Consider the following 5,924-nt stretch of genomic DNA (forward strand, 5'->3'; position numbering starts at 1 on the left):
ATGCGGCGAGAAGGCGTCCAACCCAATAAGTTCACATTCGCCAGCGTACTCCCTGCTTGCGCTGACTCTGCAGACATTAGAGAAGCACTGGACATTCATGAAGAGATCAAAAGAAGCGGATTGCAGAGTGATGTATTTGTGGCGAATGCCCTGATAGATATGTATGCAAAATGTGGCAGCATAGAGGATGCACGCTATCTGTTTGACAAAATGTGTGAACAAGACGTCGTATCCTGGACAGCGTTGATTGCAGGGTATGCGCAGAATGGACAGGCAGAGGAGGCCATGGAGCTTTTCAAGAAAATGTGGCTTGTGGGTATGAAGCCAAACTACAAAACATATGCCAGTGTTTATGAGGGCCTAGTCTATGAGGGCCTTCAATACTTCAATTGCATGAGGGACTATTATCACATCATACCTGTGATGGAGCACTACTGCTGCATGTTTGACCTGATTAGCCGTGTTGGGCAACTAGATGAAGCAGAAGGCTTTATCAATAAAATGCCAATCAAACCCGATGCATCTGTTTGGATGTGTTTGCTTGGAGCCTGCAGAATACATAACAATATAGAGTTAGGAGAATCTGTGGCAAAACACCTTTTTGAGTTGGATGTGAGAGATGTTGCACCTTATGTGCTTCTCTCAAACATATATGCTATGGCTAGTAGATGGCATGACATTGAAAAGGTTAGAAAAATAATGAAAGTCAGAGGAGTTAAAAAACCTCCTGGATGTAGTTGGATTGAGGTCAACAAACAGGTGGATGCCTTCTTTTTGGGTGAGAGGTGACATACATGACCAAAGAGGTTATAGAGATTGTTTTCAGAGATGAAGTGAACAGGGTATGTTCTGATCTAGTTTTCAAGGCTGTATGCAAAAATGAGGAGCAGACTTTAATTTATATAGCAAACGACTTCCATACTTCCCTCAATCAAAAGCCCAAGTGGTCTGCAAAACTAGAGATATGAATTCCCTCTACCCACCTTGCATTGTTCAAAACGTAAAGATAAGCTTCATTCTTAAGACAAGGAGCAAGCATTTTCACTCAACATGTTTTAATCAAACCAATGAAATTGTTATCATAACTGTCAAATAATTCAACTCTAGTCAACAGCCTTCACATTCACTCTGCAAGACATCGAGTCAGATACCTTGTTAAATTGCTACCAGGCTCAAATACAATTCTTTTATTTAATTCGCCTCAGACTTATCACTGAGATGACATGCCCTAACTGTATCAAGCAACTTCTGAGGTGGTCGACTTATGAGGGACAAAATGTCTATTCCTTGTCGTGGCAAAGGAATAAATATAGACCCAAAAATATCTAATCACATGGTGCTTGCTACGGGTGTGCTTTGAATCTCCTCTAGGGTAACTACAACAAGAAATTCATCAATCCTGCAATCAACATATGTTAAACCTTGGAGAAGTTTCCTAGCACTCGTTTTCTCCCCTTGGTCTTTAAAAGATTGTCCATGGTAATCATGGAAGTCGCAAAGTTACATGAATACATTTACTGGCCCAGCATGCAAGCTGGGGAGTTTCAAATCCAGCTCAATGATACATTTAGCATTACGAGCTAAACCAAATACATTGTTGATTATACTAGAATAAATTGTTTATTCTGAACAATTTGGAGAGCCCTCGAAAGTTAGTGTCTTTGACGAGATTAGAATGACAAAAGGAGTGACCTTGATATTACATCTTGGCAATAGTCCTGTTTTGCTAACATGTTGTTTGGTGGACTTAGAAGTCTCCCTATTTGGATTCTTGAGGAACGAAATGTAACTTTCAAAGAAATTGCCATTTCAGCAATAACCAAATTCAATGATTGGTTGCATTGTTGAATATAATTGGCAAATCTTGAAATATCATCAATGATGTTTATCATCCTGCTAATATTGTTGTCCATGTCTGACTCCCAAGTTCTCCAAGTCATCTTTTTTTTCTTTATTGATTTGTTCCTGTTATCCTTTGACTTGCTGGGGTAGCTAGAGAATCAATTCACTTGTGTTTTGTATCAGAACCAGCAGTTCCATAAATGAGATCTATGGAATTTCCATGGACATTTGCCAGAGATGTTTTTAACATACTTAGCTGACCCTTGTGATGTCAGGTGTTTGGGAGAGAGAGATTATACCAAACTGTGATGCACTCTATGTTCGTCCTCTCACACATGATGATGTTGCTTTTTGGATGTGGGTTGTGATATATGGTAATCATTGGTATATTCTATACTAGCTCATAACACTTTAAATTCTTGTCTTTTACCATGTTGTACCATGGTTTGTTCATAATTTACCTCTAGATAATGTATCACTTTATGAATCAAGTTGAACTACTAGAAACCAAGGTAGGTGTCTTACATCATTTTCCCTACTCATTTTGCACACCCCATCACTTCATCAACATTTTCATGCATTATCATCACCTCTGCTTCCATGCTTGAGTTATCATATGTATTGTAGCAATGGTTCAAAATAAAAAGGAAAATTATTAGGTATAAGAATGTCTAAATAAAAATCAAAGAGCTAAAAAAAATGCTTGAGGTAGAAGCAACTAAAGTCACATCATGCACATGAGACATGTCAACTTGCTATAAAACCCAGGTTCTCCCAGCCCCATTCTCAAATTAAATATACCAGCTACACAAATGTTTTGAAAGTGTATTCTCCAAAAACTTCTAACAAATTTTACAATGAGAGGAGCTTCTTTTATATACATCAACAACTATTATCTTTGTATCTAACTAGAGAAATATAGTTAACAATAAAATAATATGAAGTGGTTATGCCACATGTATAGCTTCAAAGAAAGGATATTTACAGATTAAAAACTGTCAATCTATGTTACAATGTTTGAATTTTATTCTCTAACACCGCAGAATTCTTAATCACTCCCCTAAGGATACAACAATGAACTTAGGAATTACTTTTAATACTTGGAAACATAACCCTGCTTAATCTAAACTCTGGAATTTGATCAATGATAGGTAGTAACAAAAATTATTTGAAAACTATGGAATCTTCTCAAGGATTAGAAACAACAAAAATTATTTGAATTGTACCCCAAGGGCCTCAACATTCTAATTCATTGTCAAATGATTACTCCTTTGAATGCTTAGTGTTAATTTAAAACAACTATAGCAGGAAGTAATCTTCTAGGGAGGATGGGAGTAGGACCTTAATAAAAGAGGTGGGTGTTTTCTCCCTATTTAATAGATCTAGCTACTTTCTCCTAAAGTTTGACCTTTCCCCAACACTTTCTCGAGATTTGGCAAATCCATGTACAATTATTTAATGCATTTGGGTTTCATCAATAATTCCATATAAAGCCATTTATTTTTGGCTTAATACATTATACATTATGGCTTGTTTGATTTATTTTCTTCTCCTTCTCTTGATCTTATCTGATGTTGATTTCTCTTGTTCTTCTCTGATAGCAATTAACAATAGATATATATACTTTGTTTCCTTTAAATTTGTTCAGGGTATGTTAAAAACATGATCCACATGAAGGGACATATATAGGAGATTGTGACCCACACTAAACATTCCTAGAATAATTTAGAGTCTTCCAAGAGTTAGAATTCTATGGTTTGACAATTTCAACACAAGATTCCAAGAAATTCCAAATAACAGACCAGACGTGAATTAGTTAGCAATAAAATATCTCTGGTGTCATATTGTCATATTGTCTGCATGCTTCTTAGAATTTTTCTCTAAAGCTTATGCTTATATTTGTAGAATCTCCAAAAGATCTTAGCCTCTAGAGCCTTATTCATGAGAAATCCAGAACTTTGTTTTTCAAAAACTTGATGGATATGTATCTGAACCCCTATGTGAAATTTGGTAACTTAGAAAATTGAATAGGCAAACATACACTATTGCTGGGAGAAAATTTGTCACTATAACCGAGGTCAGTTTTGGTATGGTGCAAATATATGTGTCATATGAAAGAATGAATTTATCATCTTTATGATTGGCATATGGAAAAATAACTTTATCTCTAACTAGAAGAAGTCGATTGAAAACTACAATCATGTAGTTTCAAAATCAAACTTCTAAGGTGTAAGAAACAAATAAATTACTTGTCCCATTTACAGTTGACCAAGTTCAGGGTCCGTTGGAAGAATTTTGTTCTTTTCCAAGTAATATCTACATATGGAGTCCAATGTTTGAGACAAAATAATTTATAGGATTCAATTATCTAGACACATCAAGGACAAGTAAGGAAGTTTACACATTTCTAGTTGTTATGCTCTTCCAGTTGAACGTTAGCAATTACTTTATCTTTCACATCCCTTCAAAGCCCTAGCATGTGGACATTGATGTATTGAAACTTTGATTGTGCCCCTCAATCCAAAGCCTCTAACAATCTATGGAAATGGAATAAGATATGATCAGATGAATGCTAATAATTTACATGCTAGATCACTTTATGTGTGATGAAGGAAATTTGAGTATGAAAATATACACATAAATTTGTATGTGTATAACTCTGGTAATTAGTTATATAATTGTGATTCCGATAGACACTAGCTACATGAATTTACTATAGAAAGGTTTGAATTCTTTTTGGGAATCATAATCAATTACTACTAGATTGTTGGTGAGAGATCAAATCATTTGTGTGAAAATGGTTGGTCATTGGAAGGCGTTGATGCTAACTGCATTAATTTCTAGTGAGAGGGTATGAATATTGATAAAAATTTAGATGGTTGTGATGATAATTGAGTATAGTTGCACTAGTAGTGCACTTATTATGGGTGAGTTATTTTATGTGGCATTAACATCTTCTACATGGAACATATGTTCGGAAGGATGGTGCTCTAGAATATGATGTGGAGGTGCCTTGGCATATGATGTGGAGCTACCTTGTGGAGAAGCGCTAGACACTAAGAGGAAGGCCTCTTAGCCCTAGGAGCATCAAGACCACATGGCACAATATATGAGGTTGATCACTTGGCTTGAGGTTGCCTTGGTTCAAGGCTGCATCACTTGGAGGTTGATGTGAACCCAATGCACATATGTGGAGCTTAGGAGATTCTCTTCTGGAGTGGAAGATTTGTGATGAGGAGAGATTGATATGTGGAGCCTTAGATTATAGAGTATACCACTTCGATGTTGGAGCACAACCACCTTGCAACACCATGTATGTGGACAACTTGGAGAGGAGTCCCCCTCATGTGGATCTACTCTAGTGGATCATATTAGCTTACTCATGGAATTAGTCCACTTTCTATTATTCATCTCTATTACCTTTATCGTATAAAGAGAGGTAAGTGTCTTTGTATTAACAATTTAATCTCTAGATCATTCACATCTTGTTGTGCTTGTCTTGTAGTCTTTCTACTTGTGTGGTAAAAGAATTGAAAGGCTTAGGTAAAAAATTGGAGTGAAAGGGTTGTGCATTTCTATGAATAAGACCTTGGGTTTGGAGCTTGAAAACCTAGGGAAGACTTGGAGCACTTGATGCTAGTGGAGATTGTTAATCTCCTTGAACACTTGTGTACAGATTGAAGGGTGGACCTTTTAGTGTGATTCTATTTTGTTGTGTAGCCTTTTCTATGGCTAGAATGAATTTGTAAGAACCTTGATAGGTTATGGTATTGTTGGTCAGGGTCTATTGTTGATAGTGGATGCCTTATCTAGGGTTTGGTAGCAGCTAGAATGTCCTTTCTTACATGAGTTGAAAGGACATGTACCATCTTGGAATGAGATAAAATATTGCATTCTCTTTGGATATGTTGTAATCTCCACTATTTCATTATTGTCCAAAGTTGTCCATTGCAGATCTAAAAATCAAAATTGTGTTTTCAATGTTTATGGGTGGTTTCTTGTTTTTTTCTATATGTTGATTTATCATGACATATTGGATGATATGCTATGTGATTTAACATGCTATGAAGAAACTAAAAAAT

At 36.1% G+C, this 5,924-nt stretch overlaps 1 pseudogene; it reads left to right on the top strand.

Annotated features, from left to right (window-relative positions):
• LOC149165337 (pentatricopeptide repeat-containing protein At2g03880, mitochondrial pseudogene) lies at positions 1-789 on the top strand (annotated as a pseudogene).
• Positions 790-5,924: the final 5,135 nt, after the last annotated feature.

Source organism: Pinus tabuliformis, chromosome 5_1 (assembly GCF_031772625.1).
Source record: "Pinus tabuliformis cultivar Carrire ecotype Pingquan chromosome 5_1, CPIR1, whole genome shotgun sequence".
In the NCBI taxonomy this organism is placed as follows: domain Eukaryota; kingdom Viridiplantae; phylum Streptophyta; class Pinopsida; order Pinales; family Pinaceae; genus Pinus; species Pinus tabuliformis.